The 23631-nt window shown below is 42.7% G+C and overlaps 1 protein-coding gene across 2 annotated transcripts in view; it reads left to right on the forward strand.

The window, feature by feature from the left end:
• The first annotated feature begins 12416 nt into the window (after positions 1-12416).
• KCNJ6 (potassium inwardly rectifying channel subfamily J member 6) overlaps positions 12417-23631 on the forward strand; it is a 178176-nt gene continuing 166961 nt past the window's right edge. For both annotated transcript variants that reach the window (XM_057428715.1, XM_057428717.1), the window contains exon 1: positions 12417-12874. The gene's annotated coding sequence lies outside the window, so the exon portion shown is untranslated. The remainder of the gene's footprint in view (positions 12875-23631) is intronic.

Here is a 23631-nt window from a genome sequence, read left to right on the forward strand (position 1 = left end):
GCAACTCATCTCAACCCCACTGAAGAAACACCTTTTTTAAAGTGTTTAGTTATTTTTTAACTACAGCTAACCAGTAAAATGAATCAATATAAGCTATAAAAGAGATGACCGCATAGGGTGTGAGGATAAATTTTGACAGTTCAGAAAAAAGAAGAGCCAGAGCAAAGTGAGAACAGCAAAGTTCTGCGGATCTCCCGAGGCAAGTGAGATGGTCTTTTGTTACAGGTGACAGGTTTTTTATCCCCAGATAATTAGAAGAGTTAATACGTTGCTACAAATAAATGTGGGTTGAAAAATAAACTCCATAAGTTGACCATCAGTCTTTTTTTCCTAATGACTGCAAACAAAGTTGTCTTGTATGATACAAATGACACCACACTGCATGTCATGCAATTGTTTCCAAACATACCTTAATTAGTGTCAGATCCAACCTTCAGTCAGTGGATCATTGAGGTCAGGATTGGGGATTTATAATCTAGTCAATTTACACTTATCTCCCCACAGAGTCAGAACTGCAGAGGGGCCTCTAATCAGAAGTGTTTCCTCCTACACAACCTTACAACTCAAACAGGACAGTTCGCCTGTCCACAGACCAAGCTAGGTTTCCTTGTCAGCTGGAGGCAAACTAAGACTACCTGAACATGCTTCAATCAGTACCGGTTTTCAGCAGGAACTTTGGTGTTTGGGTAAGCAAAATCTCATTAAAATTATCTACTGCAAACAGAAAAGCACCTACTTTTGTCAAAAGCTGACTACTAGAGAAGTTTTCTTTTGTTTAGTAAAGGAAAACCACTTGAAGCTTTATCATGAAAATCCAGGCTTTCTCATACGCCAGTGGCCCTGTTCTGAACTGTGAGGTGGGCCACTGAAATCTCCCAAGGCATGCCACAGACACAGGATGCACAACAGGGGTGGAGTTAAAACCTGTGGTGCACCAGAGGTTTTGCAGGCTACTACCAGAGGTGTGGCAGGCTACTAGCCCACAGACAGAATGGTGGTGATAGAAAAAATCCCAACTGTAGCATCTGCTATGTACAAATAGGTCTCTTTTCAGCCAATTTTTTTATGCAGAACAAATGCCACCGCTTCAAAAAAATCTTATACATAAGTAAAGCAAGACGGTCAAACAGAAACACAGAATCAGAACCGTTCAGGTTGGAAAACACCTTCAAGACCATTGAGTCCAACCATTAACCTAGCACTGCCAAGTCTACCACTAAACCATGTCCCTAAGCGCATCTATATATCTTTCAAACACCTCCAAGGATGGTGACTCAACCACTTCCTTGAGCAGACATTTTTATTAATATCCAATCGAAACTTTCCCTGGCACAGCTTGAGGCCCCTTCGTCTCATCCTGTCACTTGTTACCTGGGAGAACAGACTGACACTAACCTTGCTACAGCCTACTCTCAGGTTGTAGAGAGCAATAAGGCCTTCTCTGACTCTCCTTTTCTCCAGGCTAAACGGCCACAGTTCCCTCAGCTGCTCCTCACAATACTTGAGGTTTAGACCATTCTCCAGCTTTGTTGCCCTTCTTCGGACACAATCCAGCACTTCAGTGTCTGTTTTGGAGTGATGGGCCCATAACTGAAGACAGTATTCCAGGTGTAGCCTCACCACTGTTGAGTACAGGGGGATAATTCCTTTCTTAGTCCTGCTGGCCACATTATTTCTGATATGCACCAGGATGCTATTTAGCCTTCTTGTCCACCTGGGCATGTTCAGCTATCTGTCAACCAACACCCCTAGGTTGTTTTCCACTGGGAAGCTTTCCAGCCACTTTTCCCCAAGCCTATAGGATCACAACATGAGGTGGTTGTGACCCAAGTGCAGGACTCAGCAGCAAGCCTTCTTAAACCTCATACAATTGGCCTCAGTCCATCAATCCTGCCTGCCCACATCCTTCAAAGACACAGACATGCTGTTCAGCCAAAAGACTTCAAAACACCCTCTCAAAAACATCAGCACTCTCAAAGTACCTGATCCAAATGTATTAAGTCAGAAAGACTCCATTAGCACCAACTCTTTCTATTTGATCCCCCACATTAAGGTGGAAATTGTATTCCTTTAAAATACCCCAATGAAATTAAAGAGTGTTTCCAGTGAAAATGTCTTCATGATCTCCTATTACAGAAGCTGTACTTTTGTTATTTAACCAGAAATGCCGAAATTTATGTCAATGTAGTGTATTTCACTCCATGCTAAATTCTTTAAACATTTTGATGTTTAAGCCCCACAAGTGGTAGTTCCTTCTTTGTTTGAAAATAAACTATCTGCTTTTCAGTGCTTGAGCTACAGTAGGTGGAAATGAATTTAGACCCTGGCAAATCAGGAAGAATCCACCAAATTATTGACAGCTTAAACTACAGAGTGCTAGAGAAGCCCTGACTGCTTCAGGCTACTGGCCACCATTTGGAAAGGCGACTAAAAGATTTTTAACTTACAGCTATCCTATTTATATATATATTTATTTTTTTCTTTTTTGGTAAGACCTTCTTATAGACTTTTTGCTGAAGAGTAAGGATCCTACAAAGCAGAACAAAGCCAGAAAGGCATGTGGCATAGCACCAAAGAGAGAGGACAGTCAACAGGGACAAGAACAAGAGTAAAGTTAGGGAGCAAAAGCAGTAAGAAGAGGATACTGAAGGAAAAATAACCAGCTTCCCCAGCAGCCTCCAGATGCCACTCCAGAAGCCCTTCTGAGAGTTTTACATGAGTGAGTGCCCAGGGAATAGGCCCATGGATACCAACAGGCAAAGTCCTTTCTGACATGGTTCTTCCTGGGTGGGAGAATGGAATTCTACCAGAAACAGGCTGACCAAGCTATGTACAAAAGGACCTTCCCTGTATGGGTCATAGCATTGAAAACAGCCCACACGTGGCATGGCACAGGGGAACAACAAGATATTTCTGTGTCTGGGTTTATAGAGTCTTTGGCTTCTCTCTGGAGGCTACCAGCAAGGTTACCAGTGACTGCCAAGTGTAGCAATGGTGTCATTATGGAAACACCTGTCCAAGGGACCACAGCAATACAGCTCACCCACGAAGGCCGACAAACAACAGATGGTAGCAAGTTTTGATCAGTACCAACATGGACTGGATTTGAACCAGCAAGTTAGAAGTAAAAAGGTTGCCAGCTCATTTCTTACTCTTTTCAGCTATTTTTTCCCCCTGTTAACATTATATATTATGTATTACCTTACATGAAGTCCCAGAGAAGGACTCGATTAAAAAAAAAAACAGCTTTCTCTTTGCTGTGTAATACAAAATAAAACTGGCAAACTTGGATGCCTACTGTTTACATTTTACAGTAAGAGGGCAATTTCACACTGCCTACTACTGCTGCTGCAATATTTCCATACCCACTTTTTTTTTGTTTGTTTGTTTTAACTCAGTTCATGCCAGAATTAAAATGAGAAGACTCATCAAAAATGTCAGGTCTTCTCCATTATGAGGAGTCTGTGCCAACCCTCTGCCTGCATTTCTGTTGTGTTATGATATTGATCCGTTTACAAAACCAGGTCAGCTCTGTGGCTGGCCTAGATGAAACAGCAGGGATCCATCCCTTACCCAATTCCTGCTGCCTGTCAGCCAACCCCAGCTACTGTGCTCCTGCCCACTACTTGCTCCACATGTGGTCGTAGGTCTGGTTTTACTAACCCAACTGTTTCCACCAGTGTCACTCAAGGCATAGGATTCCTTAATACTTAAAATCATCTGTCTTGCTCTCACTCAGACATCTTTCACTGTCCGCAGAAAGCCAATGAATCAAAGGTGAAGCAGAAAGCTAAAACTTAAAAACATCCAAGCAGATTGCTGAAAGCACACGTTGTAGGGCAGGCATGCTGCAGTGATGTGTGGGTGGCCGGCTGCTTGTCTGGCTGCCTGCCTGCCACTCTTCGCACATCGGCAGGACACCTCCAGGTTGCTGCTGTACCATAACCAGCCTCAATGGCACAGGCTGCCAACGCTTCAGGAGACAGGCACAGGCCTCTTGGGTTTGGAGAGCTTTTGGATCTGCAGTTATTTAGGATTCTATTTATGAGCGTGTTGTGTAATAAAAAAGTGTGCTGGGGGAAAAGAGTGGCTTTACCGTACCTCAGACATTATTACTTGGACAGAAATAAAATTATAAGCCTTTATCACCACTTAGGAGTGGAAAGCACTGGAGTCTATAAACCCCCTGAGTAAAATCTTAACCTTGTGGAAAGCAAAGGCAAAATTACTGTTGACATGAATAAAGCCAGGATCTCACTCTATATATTTGTGTGTGTTTGCATAGGTGTGGTTACATTTGCATAGAGAACCAGGATTACATATTAACTGTCAAGCAAAGATTGCAGCAAAGACTGCCCACAGCATTACTGAAGCTTATGGAAATATTCCTGAGATTCTCACTTCCTTTGAAGCTACCAGTAAGAGCCAAATAAAAGTCTCCCAAACCAAATATGAGTTTTGGTTTAAATATAATTTATGTGTAAAATAGCATGCTTGAGTAATTACATGGTTTTTTGTTGTTTTCTGAGATTAATATTCACTTGGTAAAATGAAAGTAAGAGTGCATTATTCTGTGTTCTATTAAATCACGTTAGTCACTGAGCTTTAAGTGGCCTTCTCAGTTGGAAATAAATCTACAACATTGGCTAGTAAGATTTGACTGTAGATACCATATAAAAGCAAACTGGTTGTGAATGCCTTATTTTTAATGCAGCATTTATTATTTTGTGTGTGTAATTTCTGGCTTTCTCAGAAGAAAGATATATGTAGCTTCGTGTTGCTTTTCAAGCAAAAAATAAGAATGTAAAATTTGTGATATAATCATTCCTAACTCAATCATTTGCTTATTCTAACATCTACATGGAATTAGATCTATGAATTTTAAGGAATTAACCTGTTTGTTTTTTTTCACTTAAGCACTTTCTGTCAAAGGCAAATCCCTCAGTGATGCTAATGACTACAGATCCTTTGGCATACATGGAAATACAAGTAACTCCACTGGAAATCTGCTCCAGGTAACCAAAATACTGCTTTTCTTAACATCTGCTAAGTTTCACATTAAGTTGCATCTGGGTTGCATTGACTTTTCTCGGTTTTTCTCACATAGCCACACATCTGCTCCCACACAACTTGCTGGTGACCTCCTTCTGACTGAACCGAAATGGAACCCTTTTTCCAGGTTTGCCACCTCAGCCCTTCTCTTGCTTCTCAAGAAGCCATTCCAGTCAGTCATCTTTCAGTCTTCACAGTCCATTGTATCACAGGACAGGATTCATTTCAACTAATTCTAGCTGTTCTGGTGCAGGTATCTAATCTACACTTGTTGTAAAATCCCTCAGAGAGACTCCAGAGAAGGAAATACGAACAGGGGATAATTTCTCTCATCTTTACTGCAATCAGATCCTGAGCTGCCCAGGTTGCTGAGTACCTTTTCCTCATGGCAAACTCCACAAAAACCTAAGACACTTTCAAATTTTGAAAGGCAAGGATGTTGCTGAGCACAAACTAAGATAATGGACTTTTAGATGGTAAAAGCTGATATATGACAAAAAAAGACAGAACAGAAATAGAAAGGACTTAGTTCCTGCTTTCACCCCTGATCCTTTCCTTGCTTCCATGGAGGGCCTCAACCCACTCAGGGAGTGGTGGCAGACACTGGCTTATCCTCCTGCTCCAGGAGCACATTTTTTGCTGTATCTCATCCCCAGGAGATGGGTCCTTCCTGATTCTTTCAGCAGTTTCTCAAGCTGTCCTCTAACCATAAGCCCTGAGCACCATGATGGGAACTTCTCCCTGCTTCCTCTGCTTCCCTGACTCAGTAGTTTCTGGCACCTGGTCCCCTGAGAAGGCCCTGCAGCTTCCCTCAAGAAGGTGCAATCTCCCCTTCCTTGTGGACAGATTTAGGGCAAACTCTTCAGGAGATGTGCCAGGTGAGGAATTCCAGGAGCTCACCCAAGGCTTTCAATACCACTTTGCATCATATGGAAGAGCTGGAAGAGGGAAGGATCTCACAGTCTGGACTGTTACTTTGAGTAACCAGTTCACCTCCATTTTTTTAGCAGCACTTGATTGTGACCATGATGTCTGTCAGTGCTGGCTTTTTTGACTACTTCTTTGTTTACTCAATAGAGCAGTTTATAATTATCATTTTGGAAACACAAGTTTTCCTCTTTGCTTTTATAGCTGATCATATTTTCTAAGCTTTTTAGCCCTTTCAGTTTCAATACCCTTCATAACACTGGCAGGATTCACCATAAGCAACAAATCATCTTTCCAGTCGCAATGGCAGGGTGCTGAGCTTTGTTTCTCACCCACAGTCAAACACAGACCTTCCCCTACCTTCAGTCACCTTTTCCTGCAACATGCAGCCTATTCCCTAGTAACACCAATTTGCTATTCGAGTCTGTGGTAGTGAATTCTTGCACATATGGAGAGGTCGGTGGCAGAGGAGTGTCTTCTGGACACAACCAGTCAGCCCTGCTGTGAAATGACTCCAGAATCAGAGCAAGTACCACAGAATCATTCTGATTTTGCAGCAAGAAGGATCCACCATAATTTTCAATACCTTACTTTAGACTTTGAACAACCAGACTCCTCATCTGTTTTTTAGCTTTCACCTTTTGAAGTAGGTTATTTCCTTTCTCCTACTTGGGTGAGGCAGTAATTCACTAAGAAGAGGAGGGCACACACAGCCAAAACTATTTTATGTTGCAGAGTGGGAAAGTACCTGAAAAATGTGTTAATTGCACAAATTGAGGCACTACTGTGTGCAAAACAGGAAGACTGGGTATATCACAGTGAATTGCATGTCCTTGAAAACTAGAGTGAAGTAACAGGTATGCGATGAGATTTAACAGTACAAAGTGCGGAGTCATGAATTAAACAGAAACCCCTGCCCTCGGGTATGAATGTGTTTGGACTGACAAGGAAAAAGAAGGAATTGACTGGTATCTTCCTCAGTCATAGGATAAAAAGGCCACGAGTGCAATGTAACTGTAAAGAAGTAAATGTGATCCTACATCACATCAGCTAGGATGCTTCCTGTCAGGAGAAGGGAATATTGCTTCTGTTGAACATGACACTGATGAGCCCTTTACAGTAAAACTGTCACAATTCTGGTCTCCAGCACCAGATAAATTTAAACTGATATTGTACAGTGGGGGAACAACAGGCTGATAAGGAGAATGGAGAGCTCAGAGTAGAAGGGACAAATAGCAAGAACTGGTCTAGCTCAACCTAGAAACATAAAGAATAAGAGGGGATTACATTATTTAACTTGAAACTGAAAGAAGGTGGATTTAGATTAGATAAAAGGAAGAAGTTCTTCTCTGTGAGGGTGATAAAGTGCTGGAACACGTTGCCCTGAGAAGCTGGGCCCCATCCCTGGAAATGTTCATGGCCAGGTTGGACTGGGCTTTGAGCACCTAGGTCTAGTGGAAGGTGTCCCTGACTGTGGCAGGGGGCTGGAAATAGATGTTCTTTAAGGTCGCTATCAACCCAAACCATTCTATGATTCTAAATGGGAAGCTGAAGTAGAAATGGGAAGCAAAGGAAATGGAAACGGAAAGACAGATGCAACGGCAAAGAAGCAGTGATGGACTGCTCTATAATAAGCATAAGGAAGACCACAAATGCATTATTTAGCCCAACCTTTGTAACAAAAATTTACCTGTTGAAAATTAAAATTCAGAGTTGATTAAGAAATCCCATCCAAACAAGAGAGCTGAAGGGAGTCACTTGAGATTTAAAGAGTTGAAATAATTACTCTCAAAAGGAACACAAGGGGATTAAAATTAAACAAGCCTTGATTAATTAAATTTGTTTGTAAGGGGGGGGGGAACAGTTTCACACAGTTGGTATGTGTCCTGCAGTTCACAAAGAAAGAAGAATACTTAGAAAAATATTTGTTGTCCAACCATGAAGCTACACTATCCAGGAAGATGGTTTGCACATCAAATTGGGATACTGTGGGAAAGATGGGGCGACTTTGCTTCTGCATGCAGCAAAATTCCAAGCTTGCCATTGCATTTCTGTGATGGTTGCAAAACAGCTTTACATAAGCAGCTTTTATAACGCTCCATGCAGATCAATAGCTTTAGGTTGGAGTATTTTTTTTTCCCCCCTAATCTCCTATTACAAGAGTACTTGATTGTAGACAGGAAAGTTGCTTCATTGTGTCAGGTTCTATCAAAAAATATGAGGAAAGATGGACTTTACCCTGCAGAATACAGAAGATAGATAAAGGGCAAAGGGGAGAAGGTTATTGCAAACCTCTCCATAATACACTTTGGCAACTCTGACACCTAACTCCATATTTATAGCAATTCCCTATCTTGACATCTAGAAATGGGAAGGATAGCAAGGGAAATAGGAGATTTTGCACAGTAAAGCAATCTTAAGTATCGGGCAGGTTTTCAAAACAGCTGTGCTAGGTTTACCAGATTGCATTATGGAAATGTTAGACACCAAAAAATCATGCATTGATGTGTAAATAAGGAAAAAAAATGGGGGTGGTAGGCTGGGAAAGAGAATTCCCTCTGGTATTCCTCCTGCCAGAAAACAAAATCAGACAGCTTCCACCCACTAGTCTCTCCTTATCTCCCCTTCAGTTTCCAATGGCTTGCTCTGCAAAATTTCCCCAGCTCCAACAAGCCATAAAACCTACTGAGGATTTAAAATTACTGTTAGATTAGCAAATTTTGACCCTTTGTCAATATTATCAGGTTGTGTGAACCAAAACTGTTTAGCTGATCTTTAAGCAGATATTTCCAACCATAGCTTTTCTTACTGTTGTGCAAAAAAGCTCTCAGTGTTGCCATATGGTCTGAAGCAATATCTAGACTTACACTTCCTAGGCCAGTGAGAAAAAAACGTAATAACAAGAGGAGGAGCAAAGAAGGCTGTAGGCAAAGTGGCTTCTCCAAAGCTTTGATTGGAGAAGGAAACAGATTTGTTTCCTTTGTGCATTAAAACATTCCCATGCCTGATCTTCACATGATTTTCATTTGTGATGGTGTCTAAGAGCTGTGGGTCACGGTCAGCTGGCCATCTGGATGTCAAAGTGTACATCTTTGTCATAAAACTAGATGCTTTCTCGTGCTCAGGAGTGAGTGGTTTTGATATCTCCAGGTGTCATAATTTTGAGAAGAACATTGGACAAACTTTGTCTTACAGCTAAACAGCAACCCTTCAACGAGGCACATTAAAAACCACTGACTATAAAATAATTGAAACTCAGAGTTTATGTATGAAACACTATTCTGCGGCCAAAATTCCTCTGTAGGCTCATTTTTTATTCATCTACTAACCCCTTCCAGATGAAAGCAGGGATGTATACCAACAAAATTAAACATTTCAGAACTTGAAGGGAAGAACCAATACCTCTGACTCAATTTCATCAGACTTCAAATATGCAATGCTGTTTGTCATGCATGGGATTCATTTGCAAAATGCACACAGCAAACAAAAATCCATACACGCAGGATTGGTGCAGGTGATCCAGCGCATCAGAAACTACATCATAGACAGCAAGTTGATGGCATTGCATACACCTTATGGATGTGAATTAAATAATGTTAAAACAAAGCTGCACAAGCTTGCAGGATAAATTCATGGGAATAACATGTGTGTTCACATTTCACACTGGCAGCTGTAGCTTCACTGAAATACAAGTATCTCCAGCTGCAAGCATACATCAAAATCACTCATAAGGAGGTGCTGGCAGGTGATTTCCCCATGTGTAAATGCCATGTTGCACTGGCAAAGTGAAAACTAGAGGGGGATAGTCATGCATCAGATCCTAGATTAGGCAGCTAGTCTCTCTAAATAATCTCTTCACAACCTCTGGACAATCCATGTACAATTACAATTATCAGGAGGCAAGGGAGAGAAAACCCTCCAGAGGGCAATTCAGAACTGAAGTTTATTCCAGGTGCACTGAGTAGCCCTCCATGGGCTCCTCTCTTCAAGTAAAACAGACTCCCAAAGTGAACTCCTAAGGTTAGTTATCTAAAGTAGGATGTAACAATCCCCTCTACCACTTATCAACTTTTTATCCTCTACTTTTCCTCGTGTTTAAAACATGTACTGTCTAAAACCAATTCCAAAAGCCTCAAGCTGAAATAAACTTTGGATCCTGACACAGACTGTTCCTTTGGGCAAAGCACGAGTCTGGTGAAGTCAAGTTGTTTCTGGAACTATCCATCCAAAGGGTAGCGGAGGGGATCTCTGAGTCAAAGCCCATTAACTGAAATCACACTGAACAAGCAACATGGATTTACAGACTGCCAGTTCGAGCACTGCTTTGTCCTTCAACTGAAACAGAAAGGAAAAAGAAATCTGAGCAACGTACCAGCCAAGCATTTGCCTGGGACCTTAAGAAAGTAGCCGGCATCTTTTATGTATGTGCTAGTTTAAGTATTAACAGACTTTGAGAGGTTCTGCAGTGAGATTCATGGAGCTGGTTTAGAAAAAAACTGCAACTGAGACAAACAGATTGAAGGGGGACAGCAGGCTAAGGATAAAATAATTATTTGTGCACCTGCTCAAGAGCTGGTTTAGTTTGTGTGCCATTTGGAAAGCACGAGGGTTTGTGCAATTTAATGATGTTATGGTTCCAAGCTCAATGTAAGCACCCGTATGCTGCTACTCCTGAAATATTTAACAATTAATAGAGATAAAAGGCCCTATCACACAACACATTGTGTCAGGATCATGAAGTCAGGAAGGATAAGCTCATACATATCCTTCCTTGTTCCATAGAAACCCTTTCTCCATTTAGAATATGCCCACTTTTCCTGCTGTGTTGTCAAATGAAAGCATGAAAAATGAATAACAAGTGGAGCAGGCTCTAGAAAAGCAGCTTCAGCTTGGAGAACAGATATTGTTCCAGTAGATACGCCCCTAGCACAAGGGAAGAGATTTAAGCAACAGTAGTTTGCAAGAAGAAACAAATAGGCATGCAAATCTCCAAGGAAGAAGAGGCCCCATATTGCTCTTTTCAGTGAGGTTCCCTTTTATGGAAAACGCCTAAGAAAGTAGAACACAGCCATTTTTTACACTAGCTTGATATAATAGATACTTAACACAAACACATGGATTCAGAGGAGATTAGACAGAGAAAAAAAAGATTCCCAGAAAGTACATAAATACATTAGGAAATGTAGGAAGGTGTGAAGAGGAAGGGTGAGGTGAGAAAGGAACTGCAAATAAGGAAATTTTACAAGCTAAAGCAGTGCTGGTTTAAAATACTACTTTTGTCTCCGAAGGAGAAAAAAATATCACTGGTGATCCATGGCCACAGAATATGGATGAGCTATGGAGCTGGGTTTGCAGCTAATCTCAGGGAAAAAAAAAAAATACAGAGAAACTGCTATGACTGGTGCAAGTGCAGATTGCTATTTATGTTACCTGAAAAGCCACAACCCCATTCTGCTTCCCATTGGGTACATTAGTTGGGAATATGGCTAATTTGACAGAATGTAGACACAAAAGGTAAAGTATAAGGTGGAGTTGTCTGGAAAGGATGCATCCTACACAAGAAAAAATGATAAGGATAATGTCTAGCAGATGACTTCTTAGTTCTACTTTTCAGCTAGGTTTTCTAGGAAAATGAGGCCTAAGTCAAGTGCCTGTTAATGTCTGAATATTGTGCGCCTGCTGGTTTGCCTGACAGCTGTCCTTCCTTCTCAGGAATATGCTGGCCAATTTCAATCAAACCAGAGAGCTCAAAAGTAGTGTCAAAGATACTCCCTTCCTACAGACTGAATCAGCAGGGAGTGTGTGTAAAGGTGCTAGAAACATAGAATGGTTTGTGTTGGAGGGGACCTTAAAGCTCATCTAGATCTAATCCCTTGCCGTGGGCAGGGACACCTTCCACTAGATCAGGTTGCTGAAAGCCCCGTCCAAAAGATGCTGTTAAGGGCCCTAAAGGAGACAGAGGCTTGTTTGCGCTGCCGGATCGGCCCTTATTACGCGCCAAGAAGCTTCGTGGGACAAAATCCCAGACCCCGCCGGTCACCTGGATGCACCTGTGGTTCCTTCTGACGCCCTGCCGGGGAGGACTCACCTTGGGAAGGCGGGACGGTCCCGCGGCAGACGGCGGGGCGAGAGCTAGTGCACGCACTGCCAGGGGGGTGGGGGGAGCAAAGCCGGGGCCTCGCCCCCTCCCACACCCGCCGTGTCATCTACTCCCGCGGGCACCAGCGGAGCCCTCCGCCGGGGGCAGCTCTGTGCCTCGGCTGCCCCAGAGGCAGCCTGCCCGGGCCGGGGGGCGGTGCAGGCAGCGGGCAGGACCCCCTCCAGCGGAAGGACCGCACCGCCCCCACCGCCCCGCGCTGCCCGCAGGTGGCGCTGCCGGCAGCCGCTCTCCGACCCGAAGCTGCCGCCGCAGCTGCCGCCGCGCCGGCTGGGCTAGAGCAGCCCCCCGGCGCCGGCCGCAGCCCCTGGGCCCGCCCGCGGCTGCCTCCGAGGGGCCGCGCCTCCCCCGCCCGCCCCGCGGGCTCCGCGCCGCCTCCCCCCTATCCACGGACACGCGGGCACGCGCGGCGCTGCCGCGGCCGTCCGGTCGCTCTCTGCACTCCCCGCGCTCGCTGCTGGCGGTGCGAAGCGGTCCGGAGCGAAGCTCCGCAGCCAGCTGGTGCCGCTGCCCCGGCGTGCCCGTCTGCGCGGCGGCGGAGCGGCGCGGGAAGTGGGCGAGCGGCGTGGGGAATGGAGACGCCCGACAGCATCCCCGAGGCCGTGTGACAGCAGCAGCGCTCACACGCGCACACGCACCAGCCGGCCCGAAGCCGGAGCCGGTGCAGAGCCGGGCAGCACCGCCCTGCCCCGTCCCAAGGGGAGCCGGCATGGAGTGAGAGCAGCGTGTGGCCGCCAGGTAAGGAGGGAAGGGTTACCCAAAGGGTAGAGGAAGAAGTGCGGGATCGGGGCTTGTGTATTGATGCCTTTACCCTTACGGATCGTTGCCGCCGCGTTTTTTCAGCTCTATCGCCTCCCTAGAAACGCCCTTCCTCAAGCCCCTCGGTAGCCACAGCGGCCGTTCCGGGAGTCAAGGGACGCGTTACTTATGTAACCGGGGGTCGAGCAGCCTCGGCCGCTTTCCGCTGGGCAAGCGGCGAGGTGGAGCCGCGGCCGATGGGGACACGAAGGGTGCCCGGGCTGGCCCCGGAGCGCCGTTTCCAGCTGCCGTCGCAGGAGCCTCCCGCCCGGGAACCCCGGCCCCACGCCATCGGCAGAGCGCTGCCGCCGCGACGGGGCCGGGATTCCGCCGGGCTCCTCGAGCCTCGGGACTAAACCGCGGGCACCGGAGGGCGGGAGCTACCGGAGACGACGTCCCGCCTGGCCGCCCCCTCTCCAGCGGCTCTCCAGCGGCAGCGCCGAAGCCGGAAAGAACTTCAGAGGGGTTCGGAGGGAGATGCTCTTTTGGCTGTTTCCGTCTCACTCCTCCTCTGGGAGGGCACTGGGGCCCCGCCACTGCTCGCCGGGGAGTTGAGGTCTTTCTGGGCTGAGGGCTGCCGGGGCAAGGCTGAGAGGAGCCTGAGCTAGGTTGAGGGATCCGTGCGGCCCCGACCCCGATGGGTAGGCAGGGAGAGGAGAGCCTCCGCTGGAGACAGCGAGAACGGTGGGGAGGAGGGATGTTCATGAAGGGGTGCCCGTCTCTTCTTGATCGGAGGGAGAGCGAGCTCCGTATCACCATGGCGACCTGAGGGAGGAAAGAGCTAAATAAATAAATAAGTAGGAGATAACTCCCCCCTTTCTCTCCCCCCGCCGCTGCCCCTTCTTGCCAAGTCAGGTCCCAAAGGTGGGGAGCAAGGCACCACAGGCAAAACTTTTCTCTCGTGGTAAAATGGGGTGGCGATGGACCGGGGGGACCGAGATGGGGAAGGGGCGGCCCCATCCGGCTCAGGGAACCGCGGTTGCGGGGACCCAGGTGCCCCCGAGTTGCTGCGCCTGGAGGCTTTTGTCCGGTCGCGGCAGGCGGAGAAAGCTGCTTCGGGAAGAGCTCCCCACTGCTGCTCCCCGCTGTGTCCACCATGCCCCCAGCCGCCCGCTGCCAGTTTGCAGGCCCCTCTGTACACCGCAACCCGCGGGAGCTTTGTTTGCGGCCCTGCTTCAGCACCGCGGACAGTGGCAACAGCACCCGGGACAGCGCCGAGGCCGGTAGTCCTGACGGCGGGCAGGAAGCCGGCCAGGGTCTTTGGGTTGGGGCCCTGCGCTGGGAGGACTGAGGGCACCACCCGCTGCTGTCCCCGTGCCAGAAGCGGCTGCCTTTCTCTGCCAGAGCCCGCCTTGAGCACGGTGCTGCTTCCCACTGGGTGCAGGGAGCCAGAGAAAGCCGCACCTCGGGCCACGAAACTTTCCTGAGCCAAATGCATGGAGGAGCTGAGAGCAAACATGTTAACAAATGTTAACATCTTTCACACGAACTTGCTCGAGGTTGCTTCTTACAACTCTTTCCCAGAGGTTGCTTCTTAAGACTCTTTCACAGGGGTTCTCTGTAACCTGTTACGGCTAACTGGTTCCCCAGCAGGACTGTTCACATACATGACATTCATAAAACATGTCCTGCAGAAATTGAAAAATATGTGCTCTTGACTTGTTTTCCTTAAGAAAACTTGTTGAGAAATTGCACTTGGCAAAATTTCACTTGAAGGAATTGTACTTTTAGCTTAAGAAGCTATCTTATTGCTGAGGTGCAAGATTAGAGAGCTGGAGTTTGTGCTGGTCAGACAGACACAATCAGCTAATCATTAAAACACCTCCTGTTAAAGAACTGTTCTCCTTAGACATTTGGTGACCAGTTTAAAGCACTACACAAAGTTGGGGGGGAAAGTATTCAGGTTAGTGATAATTCACCAAAAGCAAAAGCACTGATAGGTTGTAAATTATTGGCTTGGTTTTCCTATACGTATCTCATGCTAGTAGTTACATATGCAATTATTGCTTCAGACTACCAAAAAAAAAAAAAATCTAGAAAAGCAAACAGCATAATGAATAATATTCACTGGGGAAGATAGAGATGGATTAGTCACTTTTATGTGTTCACTGTGTCAGGATGTTCTTTTTTCATTAAGAAAACAAGATTTATTTAATCTTGCCTCAGTCCTGATAGGCAGTAAACTATAGGTACATGTAGAATTATTGGGTTTTGAGTCCAAATCCCCAGCCTTTTCAGGTTAGGCTTTAACTATAAGCTGTCAAATCACACAAACGACTGGGTTCCTTCTTTGTTATGAATTGTCTGTTTCAAATAAGTCTTAGCTTAAGCAGTGGCAACCACACAGGTGAGTCCTATTCAAGCATGGACGTTTGTCAGGATTTGTGCTTATACAGTGACTCCAAGCAAATTCATCTTTAAGAATAAAAAGTTGAAGACTTTTTAACTGTAGATCCACATTTTGCCCTAGCTACACTTCTTAACAAGCCGAGTGAACCAATGAGTTAAGCCTTTATGGAAATGGAGACCTGAATTTCTCAGTGACAGGCCTCACATTTTCAGACCTATATCACGGGTAGTATGAAAATAAAGGACAGAACTGAAAGTATGGGCTTGGAAACTCGCTATTTTCCTGTGGGAAAATGAGGAGAAGTAATAGAATACAACTCTTCAGGGCATTTGCTAGATCATTTATAATACTTGAAGCTATTGATTGTGTTATATAAGGCAATACTCCTGCAGTGTGAGAATAATTTTATCAGATAATTACAAAAATATTTAGCCTTATAAGCAACATAAGAAAAAAGTCATAGAAAAATCAAAAGAAAATCCCACAATTACAACCTCAATCAGTTTAGTAAAAGGCAGAATTTTTTGTACAATTACTGCCAGTGCATTTACATCATGTTCAATATGAGCTTCAAAAGATACATAATTTCACTGCAGAAAACGCTTGTTTTTCATAAGCACATATTTGTAGCCTTGTTTTATATTCATTGCATTGAAACATGGTGTTTTGGAAGGAAGACAAGATCTCTCCTTCAGAGTATGCAAGAGAAATAGAATTTCATTTATATTTTCATAAAATATCCATCACAAGGGATTTATTCAAATTTTTCACAGATACAAGCTCTATGTTGTTTTTTTCACCTTTAAAGTACTTAGAAACTCTGGACACTGTTGGTGTAAGGTTACTGAGTTTGTCATGATCTTCTCTTGGTATTTTTACTTATACAAGCAGATTTCTATTCAGGAGTTGTTTACATGCTTCTATAAAAGTAAGAAGTAAAAGAATTCATAATAGCATTTTCCCACATAAACTATGTCCCACATAAATTAAGTAATAAGGTTGAAGCAAAATAGAGAACATTTTTTTTATATATATATATATTTATTTTCATTGTTGTTAAAAGCTTGGGAGCTCTGTTCAGTGTTTTCCTCATCTGCTTGCTACTGAATGTTGCTTTTTAATTGGGACAATTAGACACTGGCAGTTTTAAAGAAGAGATATTGTTTAGGTTAATGTGTTTGCTACATTTATGTGGATGTACAATTTTTATTGATGGAGGCAGTTTGATATTAGAGAATAATAATCCTAGTATATTAAGTGTCAATATCTAAATATTGATCATGCAGAAAAAGACTGATGTTTCCCAAACAATGAATGCTAAATTTACCAAACAGTAAACACAAGAAAAATAGTTTTAATCTCATTCTCACTTGATAGTAAATTCCTGGAAGATTTTTTTTTTTCCTTTTTTCCCCCAAAAAAGCCATCAGATGCTTTCCTGGAATGCTATTGCTATTGGAAATACAATTTTATTACATGTGTGTTTTGAATAGCTGGAATAAAAGTATAAAAAAATAAAAGGTTACTAACTCCATTTTTTCCACACACTGCTGCAATTTTGAATTGTGCCCAAGCATGCTGGCTGTCGTGGAAGCTTGAAGCCTTTTGATGGAGCACTGTTGTGGAGTCTCTGTCAAAAAAGACACATAGCAGGCCACCCCACCCCCACCCCCCACTGCCCCCACCCAGCATACTGCAGGAGGTGAATGGGAGCAGGCTTGTCAGTGCAGGGGCTGGAGAAGGAAAACTTCTGTAGTCAAAGGTCATGTGCTGAGACTAGAATTTTTCAATCATATACATTAGTATGGCAGCTGCAAAGGTGCTGTGCTGCAGGTATGAATCATGACCATAAGGAGGCTCAGAGCACCATCCTCATTTAACTCATCACCCATGGCCTGCCTGGCAGAATACCACACAGGGACAAGGAAATATGACAACTAAGGAAATACATCTTGTTTACATTTTAAGGTCTCATTAGAATTAATTTTTGCTAGCTAGTAACATGCAGTCTCTTTACAAGCTTTTACATATGACCAGCAGAACATCCTGTCTTCAGATACAGGACAAAAAAGGAGTAAATTTTAAATGTCTTAAAAGATAGACAATTTCTACCAGCAGTTCATGCAAATGGACCCTCGGAATCACACAATGCCCAGTAATTTCAGTGAAAATCTGAATGAGTACAAGGACTGTACACAGTCCTGACTGAAGAACCCCCAATTCATGCCATAAGGTTGCTGAAGAAGCTCTGACACAAATGAGGAGAGCCACTAACAGAAGTTTGCTCTACAGTATTAGTAAATTGATATTTGGATTAAAAATGGATAAAAGCCCATTGATTCCCTGCTGCTATTTGCCAGTTACAACTTTGGGTCAGACATTAGTGGTAGACCCAGGTTTGAGGTACAGTATGGTATTCCTGATATAAGCATCCAAGACTAGAAATCATAATATTACTGTGGGTCTGATTGACAATAAGATCAGAAGTGCCCTCAGAATACACATTGCCCTATCCTGATAATAAATATCACCTTAGTATTAGGAAATGAAAGACTCGTGTTATCAGGCTTGCACTACTGCAAAATGAATGGAAGTATCTGGCTGGAAATGTAAATTCACAATATAAACCATTCTTTGGTTTCATATTATTTTCTTCCAAGAAACATTTACTTTCTTATCTCATTTTGGTAGGAAAAGTATTTAGTATATCTGAGGGAGAATTAGCCTTGCAGTCAGAAAACTCTGACGTTTTCACTTGTAGCTTGCAATTCATGGGAGTAAATTACAATTCCACAGAGATTTAAGTTTTTTAGAGCATTTGCATTAATAGCACTGTAAGTATTAGTGCAGACAGGGAAGTCTCATTCAAATATTTAAGCCAGAAAGCCTGCTATTAATCTGTACTGTAAATGACCTACCTACCCTTTCTGTCATGTGCACAGTGAGTGGTTCATGCTAAGAGACCTCAGCTTCAGACTTTGACATGTACGTGGACATCTGAGCCTTCAGAAAAGTCTTCCAACTGAAGAAGTATCTGACTCATTCTAACAGAGAGACTGCAGGAGCTGGCACAAATGTAGATGTGATCTTTGCTGTTTGGCCTTGAGGCAGTGCCACCTGATCTTCACATGCCCCATGGCTAAAGTCAGTGGTTGATGACAGTATGGGTGGGGAAAGGTGCTTTAGCACAAGCTTGGATATGGTTCTACATCCTGTCACAGGCCTACAGAAACAGCCATAATCTTGACTGATTTCACTTCATACCTTTTGACCTGATGATGTTGGGTCTTTAAGTTCAACCATGCCTTTAGAAAAAGAAGTCCTAGTACTAATTGCTACTGTCACAGCAGCAACAGTATTTCATAGGCAAATAAACACTAAAGATCATAGGTTTATACAGCTGTTCTGTATTATTCCAAATTCATTTAATCTACATAGACTGCTGTAGCCTGACCTGAAGAAGCCACCATGCGCAGGATTTGTTGGGACTCTGGAGCAGAAAGCTGGGGCTTATTTTCTGATGAAAGCCAAGTGCTGGCATTTGTGCTGAATTCTCAAAAGAAAACACTTCTGGATAAGAAAACAATAACGTGCAGATGGAAAGGGTGAAATAAGAGGCTGAAAGAATCAAGAAGATGATGAGAGAGAGACTGCATGAGAGCACAGTTAATTCAATGCTCTAATCAACTGTGTTCTGCAGTGCTTTATCATAAGCATCCCTGCATTAGGCTCACCATTTCAGAGCACTTTACAGCATTGCAGGAAATCCTCTGCTTTTTGATTCCCATTTAAGAAAAAATAATCTTATTGTATCTTGTCAAAACAGGCAACTTTGTCAGTGAAAGCAGAGGAGGAATTATCATATAATTTAGTATTTATCATAATAAAGAGGAGGGGCTCATTAGAACAACAAGCAATTGCCAAATTATTCCTCAAAGTATTAACCTGAAGAATGAGAAAATAGTGATATTTCCTACCTTCCTGCTTTTTCTCCCCCTCCTTGATACACAGAGTCTGCAGTTTCTATCAGCTTGTCAGATCAATTTCCCATTCCTGAAAAGAAGCATTTATGCTAAATGATTGTAATGAAAAACCTTCTTCTTCCAGCTCAATAGCTGTCTGGACATGCAAAGGTAATTCCCCATTGACTTCCATAGGTCCAGATTTTCACAGAAAGATCTTCAAAAGGCAATGCCTGCTTTGGAAGTATAACATCCCTGGGATCCCTATATCATCTGTGAAAAGATAACGGGCAACTCTAAAGGGCAACTTTAGTCTACCAAAAAGATCTCAATAGGCTTCTAGAAGAGATGTCAAATTTTGGTGCCTTAAGTTTCAGGGGTTGCATCTCAAGTAATTAATTCAATGTGGCAATTTACAGATGCAAAAGGTGTGGGAGATGAATCCCTGTCTTCAGAGCTCCCACACAGAACTGTACCCACTAAACTTCTTCATTTGCATGGTCCTACATCACTGTCTTCCTGGGTAGATTATAAAAATATCAGATTATGTAGAAGCCAAGCTTATTTTTTTCTCCCATTGTTTCTGATACTCTCCAGCTGCAACATAGGAGTAGCTCAGTGCTTCCTGGTTTCAGATGTGGCCTTAGACTATCAGAGCTGGAACCAACAGCAGGAGCAGGGAGAACATAATTATGCAAGGAAATGGAAGGAAACCTTTCTTAATACCTAAAAACAGTGGCTATTTAAGGACCAAGATTGCTATCAATTGCAATGGACTCTGAACCATGACCTCTGTGTCAATGCAGAGAGGAAAGGAGGTTGAACTGGGAGGAAAGTAAAGTAAACTGTGCCAGCTTTGGTAGATTCCTAGTGCTGTAGTCTCCTTAGTATGCTGCTTGCTTTCTCTGGTATAAATGCAGGAAAGTATATCAGTTAGATGGGAAATAAATAAAATGTGTCATTTATCCTTTACTGAGTTGGAACAGGGATTATCAAATCTTCACCCACCATCATTTTTACAGGGGAGGAGGAGAAAGGAAGCTATTGGATAGCAGCCCATCAGCATTACCCAGTGTGGTGTGTACATCAAATTGGGGCTGTCTTGTAGAACACAGTGTCTCTCCAGTAATCTTGCAATCCCTGGCTGTTGTGAATTACTATATAAGAATTCTAACACTCCAAGTAGTTAATCATGTTAAATAAACTAGATACATGTTTATCTCAGCCAAGTATCCTGCAGGGATATATACAATCTCTGCGAAGCCGCTGTATTCCATCTATTAGGCATAATTGCATTAAAGTATAAAGTGCATCAGAAGTCTTTCAGGATTACAAACAAGGCAATGTTAATTTACTTTCCAGAAATATACCAAAGATACCACTGAATCAGAAAGGAAACCAATTAAATAGAAGATCATGGTTACTAAGAAAATGTTCCTACAGTATCTGCAGTATTCCAGTGATGGTAACTGTAATTACATGTAGGATATTTACAATATGAATTTGTAGTAGTTGTTAATAAGCATTGACTTTGCACTTGTGAGTGCCATGCAGTGTGTGAGAACATGGCTCTCATGTAACTGCTCTCCAGGCATTCATTACCATTACTTTGTTCTCTAAAACTGGACTCGAACTTTTAAGAGGTCACCACAAACCATCCCAGTGCCAAATTCTAGTCTGACTGAGTTCTTCATTGCTAGTCAGAGACTGCAAAACTATGCAAAAATTTAAGATGGCCAAAATTTGGAACAGGTAGGAAGGAAAAGAGCTCAAGAGAAAAGGAATAAAGACATTCAAAAAGGGGAAAGGACAAAGGCCCATAAACACTCCCATATTTGGAACAGTCCATTGCACAGTTCTGGGGTGGCTCACTGAAAACCAGGCTGATCTGCAACATCTAGATGTTGCTGATCACTATTTCCCTTATCTCTACACCTTCCAACTAGCAAATTCATGGTTTTACTTCGAATCCATCTCTTGCCAGATCACAGGGCTCAGAAATGCATTTCACAGGAAGCTACAGCAGTTAATCCTGTAACTTAACACTACCAAAGCCTTTGCCTTCTGGATATAGAAAAATAATTACTAAGTTATTCTAAACTTCTATCCAGAAAAGAAATAGTATTCATTGTGTATAAATAGCAAATATATATTATGGTTGCACTGCCTTCCAACAGTGTTTGCTGCAAGAAATAGCTTTGTCTTTCATGAAGACGTAACAACAGCAGATATGAACTGATACGTCTCCAACCCGAATTTAAACTAAAATACTTTATAAAGTCAAAGACTTTTAAAAAATATATAAGCAGAGAGAGAGAATTAGGAATAAATTCTGGTTTGAACAGTTTGTAAAGCTCAGAAGCCATTGCTTGATTGTTGTTTTGTTTTAAATTACAGCTGCATGCAGAAGCCAAACTGGTGGGTTTGGGGAGTCACACACAGCTCACATCTTAGAAGAGAATTAAGCTGCTGGCTAGTAGGAAAATCAGGTAGGACCTTAGAGATGCTGAAAAGAAAAGATGTATGATATTATCATGAGGGGAAATAATAATAACAAAAAAACCCTAGAGGAAGCCTTGCTGGAAATATGTATGCATAGTAAATCTTGCCAAGCTGTAACAGAAATAGAATCACAGAAAATATGTGATCTTTTACATGCATTTTAATCAAAGAACATTAAAATCTTTCCATTAACTTCAATGGGTTTCATATCAGATCTTAAATGTAAATTTATTTTAAATAGGCTAGTATATAGGAGATAGAGGTCTGGCATACAGCTTCCTCAGTAGATCACAGGAGGACTTCATTACTTAAAACTGTCATTGGAAATCTTTGCATAATCCAGCCTAAACTTTGTTCCTGTCTATGCTACACAGTTGCAAGGGTGTGGCCAGCAGATAGGGGGAAAGGGATCAACTAACATATTCTAGAAATGTCTACAAATATTCCAAATAATTTTCCTTCATGATGATTTTAAGATGCAGTTTCTCACATTTTGCCATAATGCAAGCACATGGTATATTTTCAACAGAGATGGCTGTGTATCAACTCAAACATTTACCAGGAGTTGGAGCCTGAGTATTTCTGCTTGACCTTTAATAAAGATCATCCTGCTTTAGTTCCAAAGCATGGATTTGTGAATAAACATTAAAATATCATTAAAAGCACATTATTTTAAAATTAATGGCTGTTGCAACCTGCATGTGATGTCAGTCAACAGCGGTCAAGGTGAGCACAGCTGAAATGGTCAAATTGGAATCATAAAAAATGTCATCTGTTATATTTCCTCACATCAAGCAGTGAAATACCATAATTCTTTTTAAAAGTTCACAGTAAAGTCAGATGTATGCTATTGCTACTTTCCCTTGAGTTTTCCATAAACAATAGTGCAGGATCAGATCCGTATCAGTTTATGGCAAAAAGTTTATCCATTCCGTCAATTTAAAAGCAAAGCAAAAAATGTTTAGATCAGCTGTTTATAAGGATCACTATGCTGAAGGAGAAACTGAGAGAGAGGAAACTGTATTATGCCTGAAAGAGATATCATGGCTTGTAATCAATGCTGGACTAAATCCTGTGTAAAGAGAACCTTTTCAGTCATAAGCAAACATTAGATTAAGGCTAATGAAAAAATATTTTCTTGAACAGTAGGCACATTAAAATGCCAAATACATAGGCAAGGCTACCTCATACAGTTCAAGACAAAGTAAACCTAAGGAGCTGGGCTGTGCAGTTGGGAAAGGTGAGAGCAAACACTGGCAACTGACATGACAAGAAACCTTCATTTCGTTCTTGAAAAAAAGGCCACAGGTGGACCCCTTATGAACAGTAGAGGGAGAAAAATTGGGCTTCTCTTTTTGCAAATTACATAGAGGAAGACCTTTAACTTTCTACAACAACTAGTTTTCTGGCTTCAGGCCAGTTTTTAATTTCAGTGAAATCTGAAGCTGAGTGTGGTTGGTCCCAAAGCCACAGTTCAGTATAGCCATAGTTTAAAGACTGGATTTTGTTGATTGGCTTCATAGTCAGATGAGCATCATTGCTAAAGATGTGCCATCAAACAAAAAAAAAACAAAAAACACAACAAAACCCAAACCAAATACAAAACCCCACCACAAACAAAAAAACCCTCACCACAAAACCCAAAGCTAAACTTCAAACCTTACTCTCCATTTATAACTGTAATTACCAAAGCCATGCTAAATAACCTAGAATTAGCACTTTTGCTTAATCCTACACACCAACATAGGAAGCAAAGAGGAGGAGAACAGTATAGTTCAGATGCAGCTAGATAAACATGTATTAAAGATTAGTAGAGAGGTCAAAATTAGAACTAAAAGTTAAAGGAAATGTTTAAAAAGTTTCTCTCCCCAAATAAAAGTGTG

Source organism: Pezoporus wallicus, unplaced genomic scaffold (assembly GCF_028554395.1).
Source record: "Pezoporus wallicus isolate ANWC-B61680 ecotype Strahan unplaced genomic scaffold, APGP_CSIRO_Pwel_v1 contig_8746, whole genome shotgun sequence".
Taxonomy (NCBI): domain Eukaryota; kingdom Metazoa; phylum Chordata; class Aves; order Psittaciformes; family Psittacidae; genus Pezoporus; species Pezoporus wallicus.